Source organism: Sinocyclocheilus anshuiensis, unplaced genomic scaffold, assembly GCF_001515605.1.
Source record: "Sinocyclocheilus anshuiensis isolate Anshui unplaced genomic scaffold, SAMN03320099.WGS_v1.1 scaffold542, whole genome shotgun sequence".
Taxonomy (NCBI): Eukaryota; Metazoa; Chordata; class Actinopteri; order Cypriniformes; family Cyprinidae; genus Sinocyclocheilus; species Sinocyclocheilus anshuiensis.
This window is the reverse complement of record NW_015547685.1, coordinates 96,711-109,136: the sequence shown is the minus strand read 5'-3', so window position 1 is coordinate 109,136 and position 12,426 is coordinate 96,711. Positions and strand designations below refer to the sequence as shown.

At 42.7% G+C, this 12,426-nt stretch overlaps 1 long non-coding RNA gene across 1 annotated transcript; it reads right to left on the bottom strand.

Moving 5' to 3' along the window:
• Nucleotides 1-10: 10 nt before the first annotated feature.
• LOC107703233 (uncharacterized) lies at nucleotides 11-9,059 on the bottom strand. Its single transcript, XR_001635824.1, has 3 exons — nucleotides 9,050-9,059; nucleotides 8,277-8,280; nucleotides 11-74 (listed from the first exon to the last, which is right to left on the bottom strand). It is a non-coding gene; the product is annotated as an uncharacterized LOC107703233 (long non-coding RNA).
• Nucleotides 9,060-12,426: the final 3,367 nt, after the last annotated feature.

The following is a 12,426-nucleotide window of genomic DNA, read 5'->3' as shown; positions in this document are numbered from 1 at the left end:
ATATATTATGGCTTACGGGAATATCGGTGCCAGCAGCCTGAATTCCTGGAAAGCAGAATGGGAGAGAGTGTCAACTATTTGATTTTTGGTTCCAGGATTGTGCGGGACGATGGTGGTGTCAAGCGAGGCGAGCTGGGGGCTTTGCACGGTCTATTGGCAGTCTTGGCCGGCTGGAGTGGATTTAGCAGTGAGGTTGGCTAATTTGCAGAGTGACGAATAGCTCGTACAGATCTGCTTGTTTACCCTCCGCAAGAACGGTGCGTTGGAATTAATCAGCGTTTGCCTCGGGCTTAAATACTGTCCACTTTCCGATCGGTGGAGTTGCTGGTACGGTCGAATGATACAAGGATGCCGGGGAAGTTGGAAGTCTCGCCAGTGGCGGCAAGGTTAAGCCTTGGCGTCGTGGAGAGCGTGTGGCTGGTCGAGGAGAGCAGCGGCCGCGATGAAGCCTGGTGCTCGGCGGAGAAGGAGTGATCTTGGGGCCGGCAAATTGCGGTGAAGGATCTGAAAAATCCTCAGTATCTGTCTCGTCGTTGGACGGGAAAAATTGGGTCTGTGATAAAAGGCAAAGGAGCGAACCGAATGCTGAAATACTGTAGACAGAATGAAGGTAAAATGGCTTGGGCTATTTATAGAAGTTCTCTCTCTCGAGCTGATAGGATAGATGGTGTAATTGCTGATGATGAGTTGGCCGGGTTAATTATCTGAACATGCTCCTCCCAAACATTGTTAATAAAACATAATTTCTCGTGGCCACGACTTCTTATGTTGAGGGAATTAAATATTTTTCTTGTGGCCACGAGTATGTTGCTTGTCTGGGAGCGGAGCACGCTCGGTCAGCTCTCGAGGGAGCTGACTGTCCGCATTGTGTTCGCCTCACAATGCGGACGCTCCGCTCCAGGAGAGCGCTCTTTGAGGAGGGTGCTCTCTCTCGCGTTCCTCGCGGTTCGGGTCCCGCATTTGCCGAGGCAGAGTGGCGACTCAGATCATGGGGTTCGCAAGTGCACACACACAGCAGTGAACACACACACACACCGTGAACACACACCCAGAGCAGTGGGCAGCCATTTATGCTGCTGTACATTCACTCCCTCCACCTACAATCCCTGCCGGATTGTGACTCGAACTAGCAACCTTTGGGTTACGAGTCCAACTCTCTAACCATTAGGCCACGACTTCCCCGTTTCTATCACAAATCAATCATTTTCTGTCACAATATGGCTTCTATTAAAAAACAGTCACCAAATATGGAATCTTGACTGTCAGACCTTTCCAACGATATGTGTTTTGTCAAGGCAACATGTCCTCCAACCAATACAAGATTTTCTTTGGGCACTATACCAAAAACAACCACTGGGTGACACCCAAACTCTATTGAAAATAGGTCGTTTGTCCAAATCCCTGAAATATGACCCATCAGAGCGTATACTACAATTGCGCCCCTATCGGCAACAGGACACTTTCATATTAATGCTTTGTACTCTTTTATCTGCGCCATAATTCGGGTTTCGTATAGCTCAGTTGGTAGAGCATCGCTTTATACGACCGGTGGCAGCGATGAAGCCTGGTGCTCGGCGGCCATGTCTGGCGGAGAAGGAGTGATTGTGGGGCCGGCAAATTGCGGCGAAGGATCTGAAAAATCCCCAGTATCGGTCTCATCATTGGACGGGGAAAAATTGGGTCTGTGATAAAAAGGCAAAAGGAGCGAACCGAATGCTGAAATACTGCAGAGAGAATGAAGGTAAGATGGCTTGGGCTATTTATAGAAGTTCTCTCTCGAGCTGATAGGATAGATGGTGTAATTGCTGATGATGAGTTGGCCGGGTTAATTATCTGAACATGCTCCTCCCAAACATTGTTAATAAAACATAATTTCTCGTGGCCACGACTTCTTATGTTGAGGGAATTAAATATTTTTCTTGTGGCCACGAGTATGTTGCTTGTCTGGGAGCGGAGCACGCTCGGTCAGCTCTCGAGGGAGCTGACTGTCCGCATTGTGTTCGCCTCACAATGCGGACGCTCCGCTCCAGGAGAGCGCTCTTTGAGGAGGGTGCTCTCTCTCGCGTTCCTCGCGGTTCGGGTCCCGCATTTGCCGAGGCAGAGTGGCGACTCAGATCATGGGGTTCGCAAAAGGATGTGGCAGAGGGAATAGAGATGGGCAGGTCCCTTTCTCTTTTCTCACCTGCCAGATCCAGTGCTCTCTCTCAGGGAACGGAAGCACATTCTGAAACAGTGTCTTCCGCCCCGGGAGAGGGCTCGGTGCTCCACTTGTCTCCCTCCGAAGAGGAAGATGAGGAGGGTACTGACAGAGATGAGTCTGTGGACTTGCCACCACAGTCTGTCCTGTTTGAGGAGCTGTTGCAGGTGGTGACTAGAGCTGTGGCCAAGTTAAACATCGACTGACCGGCTGAAGTGCAGGAATCTTGTGCGGGACGATGGTGGTCCTAAAAGCAAGCTCGACGAACGATTCCTGTATTCTAAGTCACTACCTCCACGCCGGGGCCTGCCGTTCTTTCCCGATCTGCACACCGAGGTGTCTAGATCGTGGAATAAATCATTCTCGGCCCACCTTTTTAGTCCTAATGTATCTCACTATGCTAATGTGGTAGGACTTAAAGAGCGCGGTTATGGGATGATTCCCCGGGTTGAAGAGACACTTGCTGGCTATCTCTTGCCCGGCGGTGCATCGTCCCTCAAGGCCCCGGTGTTACCCACCAAGCCGCTTAGGACTTCTTCTGCTTTGGTGGATAAAGCGTACACAGCAGCGGGTCAGGCTGGCGCTTGCCTGCACACCATGTCGGTGTTGCCGGCATATCAGGCTGACCTGCTAAAAGAGATGGATGAGGAAGAAGAGATTAAGAATGGCGATATGGCAGAGCTACGTCGGGCCACAGATTTGTCGCTTCGCGCCACCAGGGAGACCGCCAGAGCTATTGGGAGGTCCATGGCAGCCCGAAAGACACCTGTGGCTGACCCTGTCCAATATTAAAGAAAAGGACAGGGTCTTTCTCCTGGATGCCCGCTAGTGCCTTCTGGACTGTTCGCCGACACTGTAAATACAGTCGTCGACAGATTCCAGGAGACCAAGAAACAAGCGGAGGCGTTCCAGCAATTTCTCCCTCGCCGCTCTCATGGGGCTGATAGGCGAGATCAGCTCCAGCCGTGTACAAGCTCCTCTCACGGAGAAGTCCAGAAATGGAGCGTCGCCAGGTCGAAGTCTTGAGGACGTGAGGACGTCAGGACTTTTAAGGGCAGGCCCCTCTGGGGAAGAACGGTTCACACCTCAGAATACGGTGCCCGTCTCTCCACAGAGCCCTCAGGAGATCGTCTTGTTAACCCTGCCACCCCCGGTGCTTCAGGGCACAGTGGTCTCCAGCGAGTGCAGCTCTCAGCTTCCGCCCAGAAATGTAGCGGTTCTGGGAGGCTCGCTACCTCCAAGGAGGTCTCTAGAGCAGCTACATCGGTCGTTCCCTGCCAGTCCTCCACTTCAGGGCCATTCTAAGTACACCAGAGGCCAGTCTCGAGAGATGGGTCCTGTGCATTGTAAAAAGAGGTTACAAGATTCAGTTTGGGTCTCGCCCACCTCTATGCAATGGGGTATTTCCCACTCAGGTGGGTCTCAAGCAGGCTCTGGTCATGGAACAAGAAGTGGACACTCTCTTGAGGAAGGAGGCCATCGAGGTGGTCCCTCCTCGCAACAGAGAGTCCGGGTTTTACAGTCGGTACTTAATTTTTCCAAAGAAGGATGGGGGGTTGCATCCAATTCTAGATCTGCTTCTGTTGAACCACTCAGTCATGCGACTCAAGTTCAGAATAATCACGCTCAAACAGGTCGTGTCTCAAATCAGGTCCGAGGACTGGTTTGTCACGATAGATCTGAAAGACGCATGCTTCCATGTTTCCATCCTTCCTCAACACAGGAAGTTCCTGAGGTTTGCTTTTGGTGGGCAAATCTTACCAATATCAGGTTCTTCCGTTCGGCCTTGCACTCTCACCCCGCACGTTTACCAAGTGTGTGGATGATGCTCTGGCTCCACTGCAACTCCAGGGCATCCACATACTGAATTACATCAACGACTGGTTGATACTAGCTCAATCAGAGCAGATAGCGGTTCGGTATCGAGATGTTGTTCTTGCTCACATGAAACGGTTGGGGTTAAGACTAAACGCAAAAGACTAAAAGAAGTGTTCTTTCTCCAGTACAGAGGACCACTTATCTAGGCGTGGTGTGGGATTCGACCACGATGCAGGCACGTCTGTCTCCTGCTCGGATCGAGTCGATCCTCACGGCAGTCAAGAGAGTGAGAGAAGGCCAGTCACTCACTGTCATACAGTTTCAGAGACTGTTGGGTCTGATGGCAGCTGCGTCCAACGTGACACTTTTTGGCCTGCTGTACATGAGACCCTTGCAGTGGTGGCTCAGGACCAAAGGGTTTTCCCTGAGGGGCAACCCATTTCGCATGATCAAGGTCACACGGCTAGGCTTACGGGTCTTAGACCTGTGGAAGAAACCTTGGTTCCTGTCACAAGGCCCCGTGTCTTACATCAACCGGCAGGGGGGTCTGCGTTCACGCCCCCTATACAGGCTGGCACGCCAGATCCTTCTGTGGGCCCAGGGGAAACTGCTCTCCCTGAGGGCAGTGTACATCTCTGGGCACCTCAATCAGGGAGCAGACATCCTGTCGAGGCAGGGGCTGAGGCCCGGCGAATGGAAGCTCCACACCGAGGTGGTGGAACAGATTTGGAAGAAGTTTGGGCAAGCCCAGGTGGACTTGTTTGCGTCTCGAGAGACCTCACAATGTCCCCAGTGGTTCTCCCTCACACACCCACACCTCACACACACACCTTGGGCTGGATGCCATGTTACAGATGGGGCCGAGGCTTCATCTGTATGCCTTCCCCCCGATTGCTCTGCTCCCGTGAGTTCTGGAGAGAGTTCGCCGGGATGGGGTTCATCTCCTATTAGTAGCCCCGTACCGGCCGGGCCAGCCATGGTTTGCAGACCTGGTAGCCCTACTCGAAGACTCTCCATGGAAGATTCCCGTCCATCAGGGTCTCTTCTCTCAGGCGGGGGGCACCATCTTATACCCCCATCCGGAGTTGTGGAAACTGAGGGTGTGGCCCCTGAGGGGGCACAACTCTTAGCTTCCGGTCTCTCTACTGAGGTAGTGGAGACCATACTCCAGTCCAGAGCTCCCTCCACTAGGAAATCATATACTGCTAAGTGACATCTTTCCACTTCATGGTGTGACAACTGTCAGTTAGACCCAGTTAATTGCCCTGTTGGCCCAGTGTTGGAATTTCTACAAGATCGGTTTGCCACAGGGTTATCCCCCTCCACTTTGAAAGTTTACGTGGCTGATATTGCTGCTTACCATGCCCCTCTGGGCGAGCAGTCTTGATGAAAAATATTCACATGGGTTTAAGTGAGAAAATCTTTAGTCTGATCAAATAATTTTTGCATTCGTTCCAATAAACAAACACTTGCATGTGCAAAAGATAAATCACTATTTAATTTAAATCTTGAGATGACTTCAGTTTTCATAACGTGTAAGACACAGATTTAGTATTAAAAATCACATCCTAATCTAATCTGTTTTCTTGCATTTAATTCTTGTACTCTCCTTCTTCAAGACAAGCTCCTTAGCTCAAACATGCTCCACCTCACTGATTACTATTGAGCGGATTAGGATTAGAACGCAGCGCTACTTTTTAATGATATTGTTGTTATTCCTGTTACCGTTGACAGCATAATGCAATCTGCTGAGAGAAGATCTTGGTGAAATTGTGGATATTGTCCATATTGTGCATTCAGATACTAAACACAAAACATCTACAATATAAATGAAAATAAATGTGATAAAAACTGAATATTTTAATAGTATTTTATTTAATTTCTTCTGAACACAAGATTTATTATGCCAAGGACATTTCTCTCTATCATCCAAGAGTTAGGAAGTTTTAAACAGCTTTGAGGGCCTAATGGAGTGGTGAAGCGCAATTTCAGGGAAAATTAAATTAGTGTGCTGTATTGAGCCTCTGAGTCTATGCCTGAGTTCAGTTTCTGTTCCTAAGACTTGATTTCCCAAGCCAATGCAGTGCTTTTGTGCATCTTGTATAATCCTTAATCTTAATGTTTGTGCATTATCTTGCTTCAGACACTATATTGGTTGTGGACCAAAGTAGCAATGTGGCTTTCATCTTCACTTTCATCTTTCGACATCAGCTTGCCACTGTTTTGATAGTTCCTCTTTGTTTCACCTAATTATTAATTTTAATTAATTATTTTCAGACACAAGGATCATGTTATTCCTTTAAAAAAATCACATTCAACTAATCAGTTATTGCTGTGTCCTTCACGATTAGGTTTCCATGCCTGCAGTATTTTCATGAATAGTTATGGGCAATGGTTCAAATGAGAGGGGTTCATTAATGAAAGCAATAAACTGGAAACACACATATTCGATCATGCCGTCTTCTTAGCACTCTGCAAACAAAAATGACTACCTTCAGTATGTTCAAGCATCTTACTTAAGAAAAATAGATTGTAATAACATTAAAAATAACAATTAGTGTCAATATTAATTGAAAGCATCAGTGAATCCACCAGTGATTGCTTGAACACAGAATCCATCACATGTTCCTCACCTCACTGCTTTGAAAACTGAATGTTAGTTTTGCTGAAGCAGGGAAACAAAGTAGTTATGGCCATTTACCTTAATAATTACCTCAATAATTCACATTAATGTAGACATAGTGCTGCTGAGAAAAGCAAATCTAGATTTTAATCTAAACTAGTACATATGCAGGAGCATTTGGTGTGATTTCTGTTTGTCTGCTCGCTCGATTGTTTGTATAATTGTGCAATTCATTACAGGAGCTATGACGGTAAATCAAAAAGCTATAACAGTAAAAAAGTCTGCAGTGTAGCTAAAATGGCAAAAAGCACAGTTTAAATCATTCTGAATATTCTAATTGGGGTAATGTTCGTCTTCAGTAATTTCTTGCTTAGCAATTTGCAGTAAAACTAAATAAGACTTTTCCCAAGAGAATTAGCTGAGTGCATTAGCAAAGAGCCAAAGTAAACCTGCTTATTTATAGCAAAAAATAAATAAAGAATAATAATTCTGTATGAAATTGAAAATTTGCAGATTTTGTTATTTAGGCTTGCTGACAACCTACCAATTGTATTAATCTTCCTTGTCGTGTCAGAACCCATGGTGGTTTGGTACATTTTTTTGAGTTGTAAAGTACAGCCTATTTTAAAGTACATTTTAAATCACATTCTTTTAATATTATTTTGTATTGCTTTAAAGAAGTACACTTATTTTGATAACATTTATTGAAAAAACTTTTTAAATGTACTAAACTGCAACTTCATCTTTACAACTGTAATTGCATTTTAACCATATTTCGAAGACTTATTCTGAAATTACAAATAAAAATGTTCTTAAGTCCTACTTAAGTGGGTCAGGCAATACACTCTAATGTTCCGATAATTGTATAATTAATATAAATTAATACCATAATAAAGCTCTTTCTGGAAATGAAGCTCTTTCTGATTCTGATTCATAATACATTTTCATATAATTTGAATTACAGTTTTTCTCGATTGAATTCATGAAACAATTCACCATTTTCTCACAACTATAAACACAATCTCAAAACTACCCACAAACTTGTGCAAACTTCAAACTTCCAGGTCAAAATCAATCATTTTAGTCAAAAACATGTTCTCTTTCATCAGACTCAAACTTTGGCCTCAGATGATACACAAACCTATCAAATACACAGACTATTTTCCTGCCTACAGAACACTAGTGAGATCAATTCAAAACACCGTTACAAAAACCTCCTTTTGGGAAACTGGAATCCTTTTGCTAGTCAATGTCTGTTACAGTATATGACATAAGTATAGGGGTGTAGATACAGTAAAATTCAGCAATAAGCTGTAAGAAATGTTTACTTTCGTTACACTACTGTAAAGAGATCTTACAGTAGATGAAAAGCACTAGAAGAGAAAATTACAAAAACCAAACAACAGAATATACAGTAAACACACACTGGAATATACTGTCAGTTACCATAAATAAATAAATTCATCATCCTCTCCCAAGTTGCATTACAGTATTGGTAATATCATTTTATATATCCTTATAATACCCTCATTTGTTATACTATAACAGTTTCTTAGTCTTCTGACAAAAATACTTTCTCTGTCTCCCCTAGACAGTCGACTCTCAGTTCTGCACAAATACAGTACATGTAAGAAGTACTCGGCTACAACTCAATTCAACAGTTAGCAGTTTGAGGGTATGTGCTACAGTATTTACAGTACAAAGAACAGTGAAAATTCTCTCATCTGAAGAACTGCTACTATGTACTGTAACTGTAATGTGTAAGTAGTGTAAAAACCCTGTAGATGAGCCTGCAGGCCAGCTTTCCTTATGCTCATTCCATGTGCAAGAACATGTTGAACTATAATGCTTTATATTTCATTAGCAATAAATGACCTTTGACCTCATCCCCTTCATTTTTCTTTTCTCCTCCTATTCCTCAATCATACAGAATGAGTTTTTTTGAGAAAGTAAAAATGCACAAAGTTTCCTGTAAGGGGTAGGTTTAGGAGTAGGGTTGGTGTAGGGTGATAGAAAATACAGTTTGTACAGTATAAAAACCATTACGCCTATGGAATGTCCCCATTTACAGTTTTTCTCGATTGCTAACGCACTATAACTGATTCGTTTGGCACAATTTTCCAAACCATTCATACAGTTCCTAAAACAAAGACATGTTTCTCAAAACTTTAAACACGTTTCAGCTGTTTTCACACACGCTCCAATTTGCTCAGTGTTTTCTGAGAAACTCTACACAAGAAAGGCATCATTTTGCACAGGTTTAACCATGTTCTCATTTAGAAAACACAAACACACAATATAACTACCTCAAGAATCACAATATAAACTCAAACAGCACACATTTATCCATGTGTGAACATTAAGTAGCAAAACTAATGACACAGCAGTCAGAATCTCAGGATGATATGAACAAGAGCACAGCTGATTATGTGATTTGGAAAATGAATCCTACTACTGGGAGACAAAGAGGAAGATGAGGGGAAAAGAAAACTGAAGGGGACAGGGTCAAAGGACATTTATTCCTGATGAAATACACAGCGCTGTAGTTGATCATGTTCTTGTGCATGAGGACAGCTGGCCAACAGGCTCACTTACAGGCTTTCAATACTACTTGCAGATAAAATATAATGACAGAACAGTAGCAGTACTTCAGATGAGAGAACTTTTACTTTTTATATATATGTATAGTAAATACTGACGCACAAGTTGTACACCCTCAAACTCATACTGTAACTGCTGAACTGATTTGTAGCCAGGTACTTCTTACATGTACTGTATTTTTGCAGAACTGAGTGATGACTCTATATTCTGTTGTGTGTTCATATGCAATTCTGTTATTTGACCTTTTCCTTTCTAGTGCTTTTCATCTAATGTACTGTAAGATCTCTTTACTGCAGTGTAATGAAAATAATATGTTCTTACTGTAAAGCTTATAGTTGAATTTCACTGTATCTACTGTATTTACTGTAACATGTATGTGCTCTAATTATGTTGTATACTGTAAGAGATATTGAGCTGTAAAATGATACCTGATTGGCAAAAGAAGGTTTTTGCAACAGTGTGATAAATTGATCTCATTAGTGTGTAAGATGTTGTTGTGTGTGTGTTTCTGAGGGCTTGTGTGTCATGTCTGAGGGCGAATGTGTTCATATGCAATTCTTTGGTATTTGACCTTTTCCTTTCTAGTGCTTTTCATCTACTGTACTGTAAGATCTCTTTACAGCAGTGTAATGAAAACAATATGTAAAGCTTATTGTTGAATTTCACTGTATCTGCTATATTTACTGTAACATGTATCTGCTCAAATTATGTTGTATACTGTAATAGACACTGAGCTGTAAAACGATACCTGGTTGCCAAAAGAAGGTTTTTGCAACAGTGTTATGAATTGATCGCATTAGTGTGTAAGACTAAGTTGTTGTGTGTGTGTTTCTGAGGGCTTGTGTGTCATGTCTGAGGGCAAAGTTTGTTTTTTTCAGCAAGATTGAATAGTTTTGAGTGGAGAGCTTAATTTTGACCTGAAAATATGAAGTATGGGGAATTGGGTGAGAAGTTATGGATTTGTGTTTAGAGTTTCGAGAAAAGGAGTCACAATTTCAAGAAATGTGTTTACAGTTTTTTTCAACCGCTTACACACCAAATCTTTACTTGTCACACAATTTCTGATACTATCATTGATCATGTGATCAACCATGGTCTAACAATGAGAGAGGCTGGACAGAGAGTCCAGCCTAATTTGAGTCGATTTACAGTGGCGGGTGTAATTCGAACCTTTAGAAATGATAACAGGTATGTAACAATTTACTGTAATGTACATGTTCTAATGTACACATAATAGCTATTTTAGCTAAACATACGGTATACTATAATACATATATTTTAGCACCCATGCATCCATTTACTGTAGTGCACTGCACAATTGGTCACAGTCTGGTTATCATACTGTACAACAGTACAGCTCAATGTCAAGTCAAGTCAAGTCAAGTCTGCTTTATTGTCAATTCTATAATACATATATTTTAGCATCCATTTACTGTAGTGCACTGCACAATTGGTCAGTCTGGTGGGTTATCATACTGTACAGCTCAATGTAAGAAGACATTCTGACTATATTGTATAAAATAGTTTGTATTATGTTACAGTTTATGGCACACACTCACACTATTCTTGAATCTTCTACAGAGTAGCAAGGAGAAGGTTTCATGGTGGGCGAGGTCACAAGTTCACTGAAGAGCAAGAGACGGCTATCGTGAATTTGGTTTTGACCAATAATGCTATGAGAATTCGTGGAATATGCAATCATATCCTTAATGATTCCACAATTTTTGCTAACAAATGCTGTGAGCCCCTCAACAATACATCGTGTCCTCCAGAGAAATCAACTGAGAATGAAACAGCTGTATAAGGTCCCATTTGAAAGGAACTGTGACAGAGTCAAGAACCTTCGACATGACTTTGTGGAGGTATGCATACAACACTTATTCCCATATATCAGACTTGACTACCAAGTCAAGCTATTGGGTTGTGCATATACTGATCTACATGTTATTTTGTCTTTTACAGAGAATTTTGGAGATGGATGCCCATGCTATCATCCATGAATACATTTATGTTAATGAGGTGGGCTTCAATCTCAGCAAAACCAGAAGAAGGGGGAGAAATGTCATTGGACGAAGAGCCATTGTCAATATCCCTGGACAACGTGGCGGAAACATTACAATGTGTGCTACAATTACACAGAATGGTGTCCTGCACCATCATGCCAGACTTGGCCCCTATAACACTGATCACATCATACGTTTTCTGGATGCTGTTCATGATATGCTTGTTCAAGGTCTGCAGAATGAAGACCAGGCAAGATTTGTCATCATCTGGGATAATGTCAGCTTTCATCGTGCCCATCAGGTCCAAAACTGGTTTATTACTCATCCCCATTTTTCTGTTGTTTACCTGCCTCCATATTCACCATTTCTAAACCCTATTGAGGAATATTTTTCCACATGGCGCTGGAAAGTGTATGATCATCATCCCTATGTCAACATGACGCTTCTCCAGGCAATGGAGGAGGCATGTGGAGACCTTGATGCCCCCTCCATTCCAAGCTTGGATACGCCATACAAGGAGGTTCTTTCCACGGTGTCTGGCAAGAGAGAACATGGCATGTGATGTGGATGAAGTATTGTGGCCGGACCCAGCCCGGAGGAGGGATTGAGCCTAGATGCACCCAACCATCACACACACACACAATTCCTTTGGAATAATAATCTGTTTTCAAAATTATGTTTGGATTCTGTCCAACTACATATTGTTGTATTTTTTTTTTCTTTTCTCTAGTACTGTATTCACAACCACAAATGCTTACAGTAAAAAAAAAAATAAAGAGTTTGGTTTCAATCTTGCTTTCGTGTTTACTGTGAATTTTTAAAAATCTCTGACAATTACTTTCGATCTTGTACAGATATGTCCATTGGAGCTCATGAAAGAGGAGATTTTGGTTTTGAATTACTGTGTGTATGACATATCCAAAAATATATTATGGCAAAAGTGTTTGCAACGTAAGACAGATGTTTGCCTTTGAGATGTGTTTGTGATCTTTTGAATGCAGTGTGTCATTTTGCAAGAGATGTGAGGCATTTTGTGTGTGCAATTCTTGGATTTGTGTGTTAAGTTTTGAAAAAGGAGGTAAAGTTAAAAAATGTGTGTAAGCAGTTGAAAAAAAAAAAAAAACTGTGAGTGAGAATGTGTTTAGAGTTTTGCAAAAAGAGTGCATGAGATTTGCAAATAGAGC